The following is a 16,540-nucleotide window of genomic DNA, read 5'->3' as shown; positions in this document are numbered from 1 at the left end:
GAAATTGAAATAAGAACACCGTGAATTCATTGTCCCAGGAAGGGGAAACTTTATTGACACATTCCTGGGGTCAGATACATCACATGATCACACTGACAGAACCACAGGCACATAGACACAGGCAACAGAGCATGCACAGTGTCGGCACTAGAACAGTGTATATCCACCTTTAGCAGCAATGCAGGCTGCTATTCTCCCATGGAGACGATCGTAGAGATGCTGGATGTAGTCCTGTGGAACGGCTTGCCATGCCATTTCCACCTGGCGCCTCAGTTGGACCAGCGTTCGTGCTGGACGTGCAGACCGCGTGAGACGACGCTTCATCCAGTCCCAAACATGCTCAATGGGGGACAGATCCGGAGATCTTGCTGGCCAGGGTAGTTGACTTACACCTTCTAGAGCACGTTGGGTGGCACGGGTTACATGCGGACGTGCATTGTCCTGTTGGAACAGCAAGTTCCCTTGCCGGTCTAGGAATGGTAGAACGATGGGTTCGATGACGGTTTGGATGTACCGTGCACTATTCAGTGTCCCCTCGACGATCACCAGAGGTGTACGGCCAGTGTAGGAGATCGCTCCCCACACCATGATGCCGGGTGTTGGCCCTGTGTGCCTCGGTCGTATGCAGTCCTGATTGTGGCGCTCACCTGCACGGCGCCAAACACGCATACGACCATCATTGGCACCAAGGCAGAAGCGACTCTCATCGCTGAAGACGACACGTCTCCATTCGTCCCTCCATTCACGCCTGTCGCGACACCACTGGAGGCGGGCTGCACGATGTTGGGGCGTGAGCGGAAGACGGCCTAACGGTGTGCGGGACCGTAGCCCAGCTTCATGGAGACGGTTGCGAATGGTCCTCGCCGATACCCCAGGAGCAACAGTGTCCCTAATTTGCTGGGAAGTGGCGGTGCAGTCCCCTACGGCACTGCGTAGGATCCTACGGTCTTGACGTGCATCCGTGCGTCGCTGCGGTCCGGTCCCAGGTCGACGGGCACGTGCACCTTCCGCCGACCACTGGCGACAACATCGATGTACTGTGGAGACCTCACGCCCCACGTGTTGAGCAATTCGGCGGTACGTCCACCCGGCCTCCCGCATGCCCACTATACGCCCTCGCTCAAAGTCCGTCAACTGCACATACGGTTCACGTCCACGCTGTCGCGGCATGCTACCAGTGTTAAAGACTGCGATGGAGCTCCGTATGCCACGGCAAACTGGCTGACACTGACGGCGGCGGTGCACAAATGCTGCGCAGCTAGCGCCATTCGACGGCCAACACCGCGGTTCCTGGTGTGTCCGCTGTGCCGTGCGTGTGATCATTGTTTGTACAGCCCTCTCGCAGTGTCCGGAGCAAGTATGGTGGGTCTGACACACCGGTGTCAATGTGTTCTTTTTTCCATTTCCAGGAGTGTATTCACATACATGGTCATATCTTTGATTGCGTTGACTTACAAGCTTAAATTTTTTACACTGCTACGGGACCATTTGCTTCAGTGTATGATAACAATTTCAACTTCATATGTCTACCCGTTACTGAAAATAAGCGTTCTTAACAGTCGGACAGACAGAAAGTTTGATGGACGTCAAATTGATCTTACAATGGTTCCGTTTTTCCAATTGTGGAACGGAATCCTAAAAAAGAGTTTTTCTCTATTTATGGGGTAGTTGCACATTAAGCAAGTTCTTGTGGATACTCCTGGATATTTAACGTTTCTGACGTTTACAGTTATGCATCGAAAATACTTGATGGAGATATATTGGGTCTTCCCGTCACTTCATTCACAAGTGCCGGCAAGTGCCGGGTGTGCTTTAAATGAGAGTCAGCAGCCAGAGTCAGTCAAGCGTCAAACATATATAATGGAAACACAAGAAGTGACCATCAACAAACGTCAGTGCGGCTTGAAGTGAACTATTCGCTTCCGTATGCAAAGGCTAGCATTTCAGTATAAACATATGAAGTAAGTACCATTAACGCTATCTACATGCTGCGGTAGATAAGGAGTGATTATTCCGAAATCACAAGTTAGAATTGCTTTTCTGCGACAAGGACATGTCGCGCAAGGGTAACGAGGAGATCCGCCTACTAACACGTGTCGGAAATGGACAGCGGCACGTGGTCGTTTATTAGTACTACTGTTTACCGTTGCATAGTACTACCGCTCGCGTCGCTCGCAGCCCCACCATTGCCTCGCGAGTGGCTTCAGGACGGCTGTACTCAACGCCAAACAGGATCTCTGCGGCCCCACGAGACTAGCGCCAGATTGGAGAGACACGGAGTTGACTAGGCTGTGTAGGTTTAGTAGGGAAACCTCATTGCTCTCAGCGAGAAAATATCCACACGGACAGAGCGACGACGTCTGCAGCATCAGGAGCTGTCACCATTGCTACCAAGAGAGAGAGAGAGAGAGAGAGAGAGAGAGAGAGAGAGAGAGAAAGGAAGGGAGTGACAGAGAGGGGGGGGGGAAAGCTTCAGCACCTCAAGGACAACACTGGACACTGGACTAGCGCGACATAGTATTTTCGGTCGAGACTCCGACTAGTGTGAAACATTACCATGACACACTTTAGTGTGAAGGCACACGGAAGACACACTGAAGGACACAGAACCACACAGGATACTAAACTACAAGCGTGCAAATTGGACACTGTTCAAGGAAACGCTTGATAGTCGTATTTCTAACACCCTCGAAATTAACAACATGCAACAAATGGATGAGGCTGTGGAGGCTCATCCAAGACGCTATGACTGACGCCTTTCCACATACGACACCAAAACCACACTCGTCGGCCGTGCCCCAGGAGATCCTGGGCCTTATTTCAATGAGGAACCGCCTCAGGAGATACTGGCAGCGTACCAAGCGGCCGTTCTATAAACTGCACGTCAACAGACTCAAGACCATAATACTGGATAAAATACAAACATTTAAAAACGAACAATGGGGATAGAAACTCGTTGGGCTAGATACCACACGTCCAGGTGTGTGGAAATTAGCCAGACATTTCACCAGGGAGAAACATTACATTGCCACTTTACAAGGACCAGACAGCCCAGCTTACTCCGCGACGGAGAAGGCAGAGCTTGCGGCCACAACACTTCCAGCGTTTCTCGTGCCGAATCTGGCTCCTTCTGACCCAGTATTCACACTTGAAACGGACCGGGAGGTTACACGACTTGTAGCCCAGCCCACGCGCAACGAAATTTGACGCACTAGCACAAATGAAATTACAGGGGCTATCAAGCACACCAACGCTAGGAAAGCCCCTGATCCTGATGGCATTCAGAACCGTGCCCTCCATGAGTTCACGGATAGAGCCGTAGGATGCCTTACATACATAACGAATGCCATCCTAAAACACCAACACTTCCCTGACTTTTGGAAGGCGGTCAAGGTCCTGATGTTCAGGAATCCAGGAAAAGACCACTCCCTCCCACAAAATTACCGACCCATTACTCTGCTGTGCTGGCTCAGCAAGATTGTTGAGAAGGTAATATTAAAAAGCATCACTAGGCACTGCATCGCCAGTGACACCCTAAGACCGGAGCAATTCGGCTTTAGGAATCACCGCTCAACAACACAACTCCTCCGCGTGGTCGAACATATAACACACGGCTACAACGTGAACAAAGCCACAGGGGCCGTATTCCCGGACATCGAAAAAGCTTTCGACCGTCTTTGGCACAACGGCCTTATACGCCCATCGTGTTCAACCTGTACATTAACGACTTCCCAGCAAGACAAAACACGACGATAGCCATCTACGCGGATGACACAGCCATCCTTGCGCAAGACTGGAAACCGTCGAGATGGCGTATTAAAGTAAACGTCGACAAGTGCGAAGCAGTTCTGTTTACACGCAGACCGAAACTACTGCAAATAACACTACACACAACCCCAATACGTTTCCGAGAGAAAGTAAGCTATCCCAGTGTCTGGCTGGACCGGAAACTTACATAGGAGGACCACATCGAATACGTTGCCAACAGAGCTCACGCGAGGCTCAAAGAACTGTAATCAATGCCCAACAAGGAAACCACACTGAATACGAGGATGTCGAGGTCCATACACATGACACTGATTAGACCTCTGATGACTTACGCAGCTCCCGTCTGGGGATACGCAGCTCCTACACGACTGCGCTGCCTGCAGATCATACAGAACAAAGATCTACGAATCATTAACAAAGCTCCACGCTACACGCGCACCGTGTATCTTCACAATGAATACAGCCTTGAAACGCTCAAGCAAGTATTCAAAAAAACTCGCCACACGACTATTCAGGAACTCGAGACACTCTAACAATCCATTTATCCTTACTCTGGGAAACTATGATCATAACCATAGGTGGAAACATAAGTGGCCAAAGACACTGCTAACTAGGGCATAACTACCTACGACAACATAACACACCGCGACAAGCGACGAACGTCGGCAAGCCACTGCTTATCAGAAACGTTGACTGGAAATACCAGCTGCTACTAAAGCCGACCAACAGGCTACAGCAGGGAAACCGACGAGCTAGCCCATTGACACACAAATAAATCAGCAACATCACCCTACATTGGGCATCTGATATATGACCTATCGGACACAAAAGATGATGAACCTAATTCATACAGGTTTGCTGACACTGACCGAGAGATTAACACCGGCACCCAGCGGCAGCCGCCGAGTAACAGCACCGCACAACGTCAGACGTATCGACATGCATGATACCCACTACTACCAATCCTATCCTTGCATGACCTGTCGCAGGCAGCACGACATTCGCTACTGCTCTTACCACCTGACCTAACTATCGCAGAGGTTTTTTCCCCTTGTCTCTTGCCTTGGCACTTTTCTCCTCTGTTCATCAAACCGCTACCCTTCGTTCGACTTTCGACCCAATCTATCTCCAGATGAGCGCGTATTAATGGTTAAACTTAACCAGACGTACGCGAACATAGCAGTACCCACATCCTGCGACAACTCACTTCAGTGAAAACTAACCCTTATGCAGAGATGGCAATCATGCCAGCCGATGTGGGCGTGAAGGGGGTCCACCTCTCTCTCTCTCTCTCTCTCTCTCTCTCTATATATATATATATATATATATATATATATATATATATATATACTCCTGGAAATGGAAAAAAGAACACATTGACACCGGTGTGTCAGACCCACCATACTTGCTCCGGACACTGCGAGAGGGCTGTACAAGCAATGATCACACGCACGGCACAGCGGACACACCAGGAACCGCGGTGTTGGCCGTCGAAAGGCGCTAGCTGCGCAGCATTTGTGCACCGCCGCCGTCAGTGTCAGCCAGTTTGCCGTGGCATACGGAGCTCCATCGCAGTCTTTAACACTGGTAGCATGCCACGACAGCGTGGACGTGAACCGTATGTGCAGTTGACGGACTTTGAGCGAGGGCGTATAGTGGGCATGCGGGAGGCCGGGTGGACGTACCGCCGAATTGCTCAACACGTGGGGCGTGAGGTCTCCACAGTACATCGATGTTGTCGCCAGTGGTCGGCGGAAGGTGCACGTGCCCGTCGACCTGGGACCGGACCACAGCGACGCACGGATGCACGCCAAGACCGTAGGATCCTACGCAGTGCCGTAGGGGACCGCACCGCCACTTCCCAGCAAATTAGGGACACTGTTGCTCCTGGGGTATCGGCGAGGACCATTCGCAACCGTCTCCATGAAGCTGGGCTACGGTCCCGCACAACGTTAGGCCGTCTTCCGCTCACGCCCCAACATCGTGCAGCCCGCCTCCAGTGGTGTCGCGACAGGCGTGAATGGAGGGACGAATGGAGACGTGTCGTCTTCAGCGATGAGAGTCGCTTCTGCCTTGGTGCCAATGATGGTCGTATGCGTGTTTGGCGCCGTGAAGGTGAGCGCCACAATCAGGACTGCATACGACCGAGGCACACAGGGCCAACACCCGGCATCATGGTGTGGGGAGCGATCTCCTACACTGGCCGTACACCACTGGTGATCGTCGAGGGGACACTGAATAGTGCACGGTACATCCAAACCGTCATCGAACCCATCGTTCTACCATTCCTAGACCGGCAAGGGAACTTGCTGTTCCAACAGGACAATGCACGTCCGCATGTAACCCGTGCCACCCAACGTGCTCTAGAAGGTGTAAGTCAACTACCCTGGCCAGCAAGATCTCCGGATCTGTCCCCCATTGAGCATGTTTGGGACTGGATGAAGCGTCGTCTCACGCGGTCTGCACGTCCAGCACGAACGCTGGTCCAACTGAGGCTCCAGGTGGAAATGGCATGGCAAGCCGTTCCACAGGACTACATCCAGCATCTCTACGATCGTCTCCATGGGAGAATAGCAGCCTGCATTGCTGCGAAAGGTGGATATACACTGTACTAGTGCCGACATTGTGCATGCTCTGTTGCCTGTGTCTATGTGCCTGTGGTTCTGTCAGTGTGATCATGTGATGTATCTGACCCCAGGAATGTGTCAATAAAGTTTCCCCTTCCTGGGACAATGAATTCACGGTGTTCTTATTTCAATTTCCAGGAGTGTATATATATATATATATATATATATATATATATATATAAAAGACGCTGCTGGACTGCATTCGTCATTACTAAATAATATACTGCTACAGAAATTTGGATGACATAAACTTGTCATAGATGAAACGCGAAGTAGGATAGAGGAGCTACACGGTAACATCAACACAACACACTCAGTACACCCACAAATACACTTCACAATGTAAATGGGAGAAAACAGGAAGCTAAGTTTCCTGAACGTTACAATTACAAGAAACGACATACAACATTAATTTTTCATGTATAGAAAACCTACATCCACAAGCACTGTTATCAATTACTCGTTCAACCATACCAGCTTCACACAAATGCATCACAGAGCAAACAGAACACCTCTTAAACATGAAACTATGCACACACGAATTAAATACACTGAATGAAACTGTTGTTGAAAATGAATGAAAAAGAAGTTAATTTAAAAGTAAGGAGAATTCTTGTAATTTACCAGCCTGTTAACATCCGATTTCCATAAAAAGTTTGTCTTCTTAGTAGACATGTTCCTGGCGGTACTCTTCATTTTCAGCTGTTTTGAATATTTAATTTGTTGTTCACAGTGGAAAAGATCATACTTGTCTTCGAGTGCTTCGTTAATTTTTACTTTCGCTAAAAGTTGGATCACAGAATTCGCATTAAAGTTTGCTTGAAAAATGGAACAACGTGCAGCACAACATTCAAAATCCTGACTGTGGCACTTGGTGAATCTACTATGTGTAAAAGAATAGATTATAAGTGGTATGACCGTATCAAATAGGGTACCGAACATGTTGCAGACAACGAGTACCCTGGACGCCTTAGCACACCACATACTGACGACATTGTGGAGGAAGTGCGGAAAATGGTTCTGGAAAATCGCCGTATCAAAATAGAGAGGTCGCTGACGATGTCGGCATATTCTTCCGCTAATGTCATGCAATTTTTTGGGGTATTTTGGACGTGGATCTTTTAGTAACAAAGTTCGTCCCGAAGTTGTAGAATTTAGACCAAAAACGACGTCGAGCAGACATTGCTTAGGAATGCCTGTATGAAGTCGACAATGCTCCAGAACTTTTAAAGAAGGATTTAATAAGTGACGAAACATGGGTGCACGGGTATGGCATCGAAACCAGTGGTCCCAACCGAAATTTCCTGAAAAACCAAGACGGAAAAAACTCGACAAATTCGATTGCATGTGAAGGTGCTTATCATACCGACTGCAATGGGACATTCCATAATGATTTCCTGTTTCTGGTACTACGGTCCGTAAGGAAAACTGCCTCTAAGTTATGCGCAGTTTGCGTGAAGCAATTCGAAGGAAAAGACAAGAATTGTGAAAAAACCACCCGTGGAAACTGCAACATGATAATGCTCCCACACACACTTATTCTCGATTTTTTTGTAAAAGACAAAACCGTTATTCAAGGAGGTACGCTCTGTCTATACAACTAAATGAAAGGCAGTTTGTTTTCTGTCATACGCGTTTCGCTTCCTTTATTTGTGAAGCATCCTCGGTTCCTTTTTATACATAAAATAAGTGCGTTATATAGTAGTTACAGTGTGTTATTATTTTGCATTTGTCCTTTTTTCTTTTGTTTTTCCCATTAGAAACAAATTTGTAGCAGAAATTTTCATGACTTTAAATTATCGTTTGACCTTACTTACGAATTCCAGTGTTGTTAGTCCATATGTGTGGTCCTGTAGAGGTGTTCATTCGGTCCACATGTTCCTGCTGGCCATTTTCCGTCATTTTCTGCTCTCGACTCCATCAAAGCAGGAGAATGTTTGATGTCCTAGAGGAGCACTTTAGGGACAGCATTCTGGCTGTAGGATACTCAGAGTTTGCTGGCACCAGCCTGTGTTATCCGCCGTATTCTCCAGGTCTGAACACATGCGCCGGCTGCTGCGGCCGAGCGGTTCTAGGCGCTTCAGTCCGGAACCGCGCTGTTGCTATGGTCGCAGGTTCGAATCCTGCCACGGGTATGGATGTGTGTGATGTCCTTAGGTTAATTAGGTTTAAGTAGTTCTGAGTCTAGGGTACTGATGACCTCAGATGTTAAGTCCCATGGTGCTTAGAGCCATTTTGAACACATGCGACCGCTTTTTGTAGGGCTATATTAAAGACAAGGTTTACAGCAATAACCCCAAACCTATTCCTGAGCTGAAAGTAGCCATTCAAGAGATCAACGACAGCGTCGTTGTTCCGACACTTCAGCGGGTCATGCAGAATTTCGCTATTCGTCTGCTCCATATCATCGCCAATGATGGCAGGCACCTCGAACATGTCAGAACCTAAATCCGAATATCTGTAGTAACGTTTACATGTTTAATACGGTGTGTACACTCTGTTGTTTGTAACTAATTTACGTTTTTTTCATATAGTTCAATAATTGTCACTCCGTATATTAAAGTACTCCTAACTGCTTCTTCTCTGCTATAATTCCGGCTGTCCCAGCACATTCACGCGGCAGTTTTCTAAATCAGAATATCTGTAGTAACGTTTACATGTTTAATACGGTGTGTACACTCTGTTGTTTGTAACTAATTTACGTTTTTTTCATATAGTTCAATAATTGTCACTCCGTATATTAAAGTACTCCTAACTGCTTCTTCTCTGCTATAATTCCGGCTGTCCCAGCACATTCACGCGGCAGTTTTCTGGACTAACGCCTGCACCACTGGGAGAAATCTGACGCTGCCACCGTCATAGTGACAACACAATTTCTCTGCAGGTATGAAACTGCGTATCTAAGAGTAGCGAAGAAAGCGACCGTTACGGAACGACTAATTCCAAGAGTTACACCTTGAACCATTGGAAATCTTTGTTTCCAACCATAACTTCGTTATTTCAAAACCACCTGGATAGCCTTGAGTGTTAAAGCAGCCATCTTGCGAGGGAAATATGCGCCAGCCCCGAATCGAATGCACCAGACGTTAAAACCTGATCTTCACTCCTTCCTTCGAATACGCCTGACGGGTTAACAACGGATGTCGGCGTGCCTGCCAGCCTGGAAGTAGTTTTTAAGAGGTTTCCCACATTCCACTAGGTTATTACCCATGCCTTACCTCGGTTACAAGCATGGTAAACATTCAGAAAACCGGATTCTCAGTGTACTATTCAAAAAACATCGTAGGTTACACAATGTTCTTCATTAAACTCAAGAACGACGCTTTTCGCGCTGATAGGGCATCATCAGTTATTTGAAAATATAAGGGGACGACGACGTTACAATAAATCCTGCGTTGTCCTATTCTGGACTGCTGTAAAACCAAAATAAACTTCACAAACCGACCGAATGAAATTACATAAAAAGAAACGTACTGTAAAAAAACGTAATGTAACTAACGTCAAATAATCAGAAATTTTCTTCCAGAAAGGACGCATCAAGAATGCATGATACCAAATAAAACATAGTAAAAGGCAAACTATATGGAAATTATATTAAAAAGTTGATGAAATAAAGTCACCGGGATTAGGTATGAATAGAGAACGAAGGAGAAACCGGAAAATTCATATTAGATCATGGAGTCGACGACAGGCATATCAGCGGAGATCAGAACGTCGCGCGCCGACTTTAAATACAGCTGTGCACTACAGCGACACCAGAGGCCAGTACGTATTCATATGGTGCGTGACAAGGGGCAGGTTAAGCATAATTTTACCTTCGCTGAGCACTTTCAATCCAGTGGCAGCCAGCCATCTACAACGGGAACTTAAAGAGTCCTGCACTACGCTCCCAAAGGAAAGAGGCTCAGTCTGCTTTAAAAGATCGATACTGTTAAACACTCAAACAGTAAGAAGAATATGTTTCTCGATGATCAGTCATCAGGCGAAAATCAGGTTTTTCTATGAGTGCATGTTTCCCATTTGTAAACAGTTTATTAGTTTTGCACGTTTTACTACCAGGGTCTTGGTTGCTTGTCCTGTGTATGCATTCGTATTTTACTATTTTAGCATTGTTACCTTTTATCCATATTTTGTACCTAATCTGTATTTTATTGCTCTATGTATTTATCTTCATTATTCTTTTACACTGCTTTTGAGCGTAAGGGTTTTTATGTCTCTGCGCATATACACTCCTGGAAATTGAAATAAGAACACCGTGAATTCATTGTCCCAGGAAGGGGAAACTTTATTGACACATTCCTGGGGTCAGATACATCACATGATCACACTGACAGAACCACAGGCACATAGACACAGGCAACAGAGCATGCACAATGTCGGCACTAGTACAGTGTATATCCACCTTTCGCAGCAATGCAGGCTGCTATTCTCCCATGGAGACGATCGTAGAGATGCTGGATGTAGTCCTGTGGAACGGCTTGCCATGCCATTACCACCTGGCACCTCAGTTGGACCAGCGTTCGTGCAGGACGTGCAGACCGCGTGAGACGACGCTTCGTCCAGTCCCAAACATGCTCAATGGGGGACAGATCCGGAGATCTTGCTGGCCAGGGTAGTTGACTTACACCTTCTAGAGCACGTTGGGTGGCACGGGATACATGCGGACGTGCATTGTCCCGTTGGAACAGCAAGTTCCCTTGCCGGTCTAGGAATGGTAGAACGATGGGTTCGATGACGGTTTGCATGTACCGTGCACTATTCAGTGTCCCCTCGACGATCACCAGTGGTGTACGGCCAGTGTAGGAGATCGCTCCCCACACCATGATGCCGGGTGTTGGCCCTGTGTGCCTCGGTCGTATGCAGTCCTGATTGTGGCGCTCACCTGCACGGCGCCAAACACGCATACGACCATCATTGGCACCAAGGCAGAAGCGACTCTCATCGCTGAAGACGACACGTCTCCATTCGTCCCTCCATTCACGCCTGTCGCGACACCACTGGAGGCGGGCTGCACGATGTTGGGGCGTGAGCGGAAGACGGCCTAACGGTGTGCGGGACCGTAGCCCAGCTTCATGGAGACGGTTGCGAATGGTCCACGCCGATACCCCAGGAGCAACAGTGTCCCTAATTTGCTGGGAAGTGGCGGTGCGGTCCCCTACGGCACTGCGTAGGATGCTACGGTCTTGGCGTGCATCCGTGCGTCGCTGCGGTCCGGTCCCAGGTCGACGGGCACGTGCACCTTCCGCCGACCACTGGCGACAACATCGATGTATTGTGGAGACGTCACGCCCCACGTGTTGAGCAATTCGGCGGTACGTCCACCCGGCCTCCCGCATGCCCACTATACGCCCTCGCTCAAAGTCCGTCAACTGCACATACGGTTCACGTCCACGCTGTCGCGGCATGCTACCAGTGTTAAAGACTGCGATGGAGCTCCGTATGCCACGGCAAACTGGCTGACACTGACGGCGGCGGTGCACAAATGCTGCGCAGCTAGCGCCATTCGACGCCAACACCGCGGTTCCTGGTGTGTCCGCTGTGCCGTGCGTGTGATCATTGCTTGTACAGCCCTCTCGCAGTGTCCGGAGCAAGTATGGTGGGTCTGACACACCGGTGTCAATGTGTTCTTTTTTCCATTTCCAGGAGTGTAGCTTTCGATGTAGCATGTCATGCACTGTGTATAGTCCAATACGCCATATTACAAATATGTTTATTTATTTCTGAATTTATCCATTAGTATTTGAATTTTACGCCTGGCGTTATCAAAATGTACACCCGACGGCAGCGCCGTCGGAACAGGCCTTGGAATGACCAACGGTACCGACCAGCCGCCGTGTCATCCTCATCCCACAACCGTCACTGGATACGGATAAGGAGGGGCATGTGGTCAGCTCACCGGTCTCCAGGCCGTATGTCAGTTTACGAGACCGGAGCCGCTACTTCTCAGTCAAGTAGGTATTCAGTTTGCCTCAAAAGTGTTGTGTAGAACCCGCTTGCCAACAGCGTTCTGCAGACCGGGTGGTTACCCATCCAAGTGCTAGCCCAGCCCGACAGCACTTGACTTCGGTGATCTGACGGGAACAGGTGTTACCGCTGCGGCAAGGCCGTTGGCGCCAACTGCCATTACAGCATGAGCCTCTATCGTTCATATATGAGCACTATGCAAATACGGCCGGGCCTTTGGGGCCGTTGTAGTGTACGGCTGTGGGGTCCTGTCCTCCGCCGCTACGCCTGTCATCGTCTCCATGAGGTAATACGGCGTTTAGGGTTTCTGCTTCATTCTCTACTCATGGTGACCGAGTGGATAGTCTCGGAAGTTTCATGTGGCTTTTCGCGGATGATGCTAAAGTATACAGAGATGTTGCAGCATTAGAAAATTGCAGCGAAATGCAGGAAGATCTGCAGCGGATAGGCACTTGGTGCAGGGAGTGGCAACTGACCCTTAACATAGACAAATGTAATGTATTGCGAATAAATAGAAAGAACGATCCTTTATTATATGATTATATGATAGCGGAACGAACACTGGTAGCAGTTACTTCTCTAAAATACCTGGCAGTATGCGTACGGAGCGATTTGAAGTGGAATGATCATATAATATTAAATGTTGGTAAGGCGGGTGCCAGGTTGAGATTCATTGGGAGAGTCCTTAGAAAATATTGTCCATCAACAAAGGAGATGGCTTACAAAACACTCGTTCGACATATACTTGAGTATTGCTCATCAGTGTGGGATCCGTACCAAGTCGGGTTGACAGAGGAGACAGAGAAGATCCAAAGCAGAGCGGCACGTTTCCTCACAGGGTTATTTGGTAAGCGTGCTAGAGTTACGGAGATGTTTAGGAAACTCAAGTGGCAGACTCTGCAAGAGAGGCGCTCTGCATCGCGGTGTAGCTTGCTGTCCAGGTTTCGAGAGGGTGCGTTTCTGGATGAGGTATCGAATATATGGCTTCCCCCTACTTATACCTCCCGAGGAGATCACGAGTGTAAAATTAGAGAGATTCGAGCGCGCACGGAGGCTTTCCGGCAGTCGTTCTTCCCGCGAACCATACGCGACTAGAACAGGAAAGGGAGGTAATGCAGTGGCACGTAAAGTGCCCTCCACCACACACCGTTGGGTGGCTTGCGGAGTATAAATGTAGATGTAGATGTAGATTGATTCCACTGCTTTATTTCATTAATTATTAATATTTTTATCATATAGTACGCCTTTTAGTACTTTTATTCGGTATCATGCCTTTTTTGACGGGTCCTTTTTGAAAGAAAGTTTCTGATTTCTTAAGTCAACTTACATTACGTTTCACTACGTAATTTTATTCGTTCGGTTTCTGTAACTTATTTTCTTTTATAGTAGTTCAGCATAGGACCACACCAGATTTATTGTAATGACATCGTCCCGTTACATTTTCATATAACCTGATGATGCCCTATCAGGGCGAAACGCGTCTTTCTTGAGTTAATAAAGAACACTGGGCAATCTATGACTGGTTTTAAACATCAGCTATAGAAGGCTGCTGTACCACCACACTAAGATTGAATGGAAGAACTTTTACTCGCCGGCCTGGGTGGCCGAGCGGTTCTAGGCGCTACAGTCTGGAACCGCGAGACCGCTACGGTCGCAGGTTCGAATCCTGCCTCGGAGATGTATGTATGTGATGTCCTTAGGTTAGTTAGGTTTAAGTAGTTCTAAGTTCTAGGGGACTGATGACTACCGATGTTAAGTCCCATAATGCTCAGAGCCATTTGAACCATTTGACCACTTGTTCCCCCCCCCCCCACCACCACCCACCCACCATCCCGAAAGGAGGGGGCGCCGAGGCTATGCGGTAGACACACTAATGGCTTCCGGCAACCTTTTTAATCTACTCAAGCAAAATAAGAAAATAAGTCATTAACCACGAAGACCTGCGTAGATGCGGAACAAACGCACAGGAAAAACGAGAATAAGAAAGACTGTCTCGTTATTTCAAAATTACTTTGTAATATTCAATTATATGCCTAGTAGTACCGCTAAACGTTTGGCACACATGGTCGCACTGCGACACACTCACGAGATCTTTACTGAATCCCAGAGTTACGTTACTGACACTGCGATATCCTCTTTCAGCTTTCGTTCCGGGCTTCATAGCGTGTAAGAGCTGTTGGTGAGACGGTCTATGGGATAGCAGGCTGTAGCAGCAGCCGCTGTGTGTCGCAAATGGGTCCTCGGACGCGCGGTTCTCTAGCGCCTGCCGGCGCTTCTTCCGACCTAGTGCGCCGCGCTCAGAGAGCGAGGCCCGCTGCCCCCGCCTGCCGCTTATTGATTCCATAAAACAGCGCCGGCTGCCCCGAACGGTAGCGAGAAGAGGGCGACCGCCCTGCTCTCCACTTCCGCCGAACAAAGTGGCGCGACAATGACGGCGGAGCAATATAATCGAGGACGCCTCGCAGCGCTGCGAAACTTTGTCCGCGGCCAAGCTCAGTACGGAATGGGAGTTTCTAGGGTTACGATCGCACTGCAGCCGTGATAATTCGTTCAGAAAGGAAAGAAGAGGAACGCGACGTCAAGCAAAGGCGCCTGTAGAAAGTTGTGAGCGCGAAGCATACAACAAGTATCACCGTCATACCTGAGCAAAAGATCAGGCAGAGAACCAGAGACAATTCTAGTCCTATGTAAAATCGCTAAATGGGTCAGAGGCTTCCATTTAGGCCCTTGTTGACCAGTCTGGTGTGGCAGCTGAAGATAGCAAAACGTAAGCCGAAAGAGTTAAATTTCGAGTTCAAGAAGTCGTTCAGGCAAGAGAATCGTACGAACATGCCGTCATTCGACGATTGGACAAACTCCCATATGGACAACGTAGTAATACCCATCCCTGTCGTAGGGAAACATCTACATCCACATCCATACTCCGCAAACGACCTGACGGTGTGTGGCGGAGGGTACTTTAGCTCTATCGGTTCTCCCTTCTATTCCAGTCTCGTATTGTTCGCGGAAAGAAAGATTGTCGGTATGCCTCTGTGAGGGTCTAATCTCTCTGATTTTATCCTCATGGTCTCTTCTCAAGATATACGCAGGAGGGAGCAACATACTGCTTGACTCCTCGGTGAAAGTATGTTCTCTAAACCTCAACGAAAGCCCGTACCGAGCTATCCAGCGTCTCTTCTGCAGAGTCTTCCACTGGAGTTTATCTATCATCTCCGTAATTCTTTCGCTATTACTAAATTATCCTATAATGAAGCGCGCTGCTCTCCGTTGGATCTTCTCTATCTCTTCTATCAAACCTATCTGGTACGGATCCCACACCGGTCAGCAGTAGTCAAGCAGCGGTCGAACAAGTGTACCGCAACCTACTTCCTTTGTTTTCGGACTGCATTTCCTTAGGATCCAAAATAAATAAATAAATAAATAAAATGGCTCTGAGCACCATGGGACTTAACATCTGAGGTCATCAGTCCCCTAGAACTTAGAACTACCGAAACCAGACTGTAGCGCCTAGAACCGCTCGGCCACTCCGGCCGGCCCCTTAGGATTCTTCCAATGAATTTCAGTCTGGCATCTGCTTTACCGACGATTAATTTTATATGGTCATTCCATTTGGGATCACTTCTATGCCTACTCCCAGATAATTTAAGGAATTAACTGCTTCCAGTTGCCGGCCGGAGTGGCCGAGCGGTTAAAGGCGCTACAGTCTGGTACCGCACGACCGCTACGGTCGCAGGTTCGAATCCTGCCTCGGGCATGGATGTGTGTGATGTCCTTAGGTTAGTTAGATTTAAGTAGTTCTAAGTTCTAGGGGACTTATGACCACAGCAGTTGAGTCCCATAGTGCTCAGAGCCATTTGAACCATTTTTTTTTTTGCTTCCAGTTGCTGACCTGGTATATTGTAGCTAAATGTAAAGAATCTCTTGTTCTTTGTATTCGCAGCACATTACACTTGTCTACATTGAGGTTCAATTGCCATTCCCGGCACCATGCGTCAATTCGTTGCAGATCCTCCTACATTTCAGTACAATTTTCCATTGTTACAACCTCTCGATATACCAGAGCATCATCCGCAAAAAGCCTCGGTGAACTTCCGATGTTATCCACAAGGTCATTTATATATATTGTATGTGGTGTCACCGCCAGACACCACACTTGCTAGGTGGTAGCTTTAAATCGGCCG

This window comes from Schistocerca cancellata, chromosome 8, assembly GCF_023864275.1.
Source record: "Schistocerca cancellata isolate TAMUIC-IGC-003103 chromosome 8, iqSchCanc2.1, whole genome shotgun sequence".
NCBI lineage: Eukaryota > Metazoa > Arthropoda > Insecta > Orthoptera > Acrididae > Schistocerca > Schistocerca cancellata.
Note: the sequence above shows the minus strand (reverse complement) of the source record.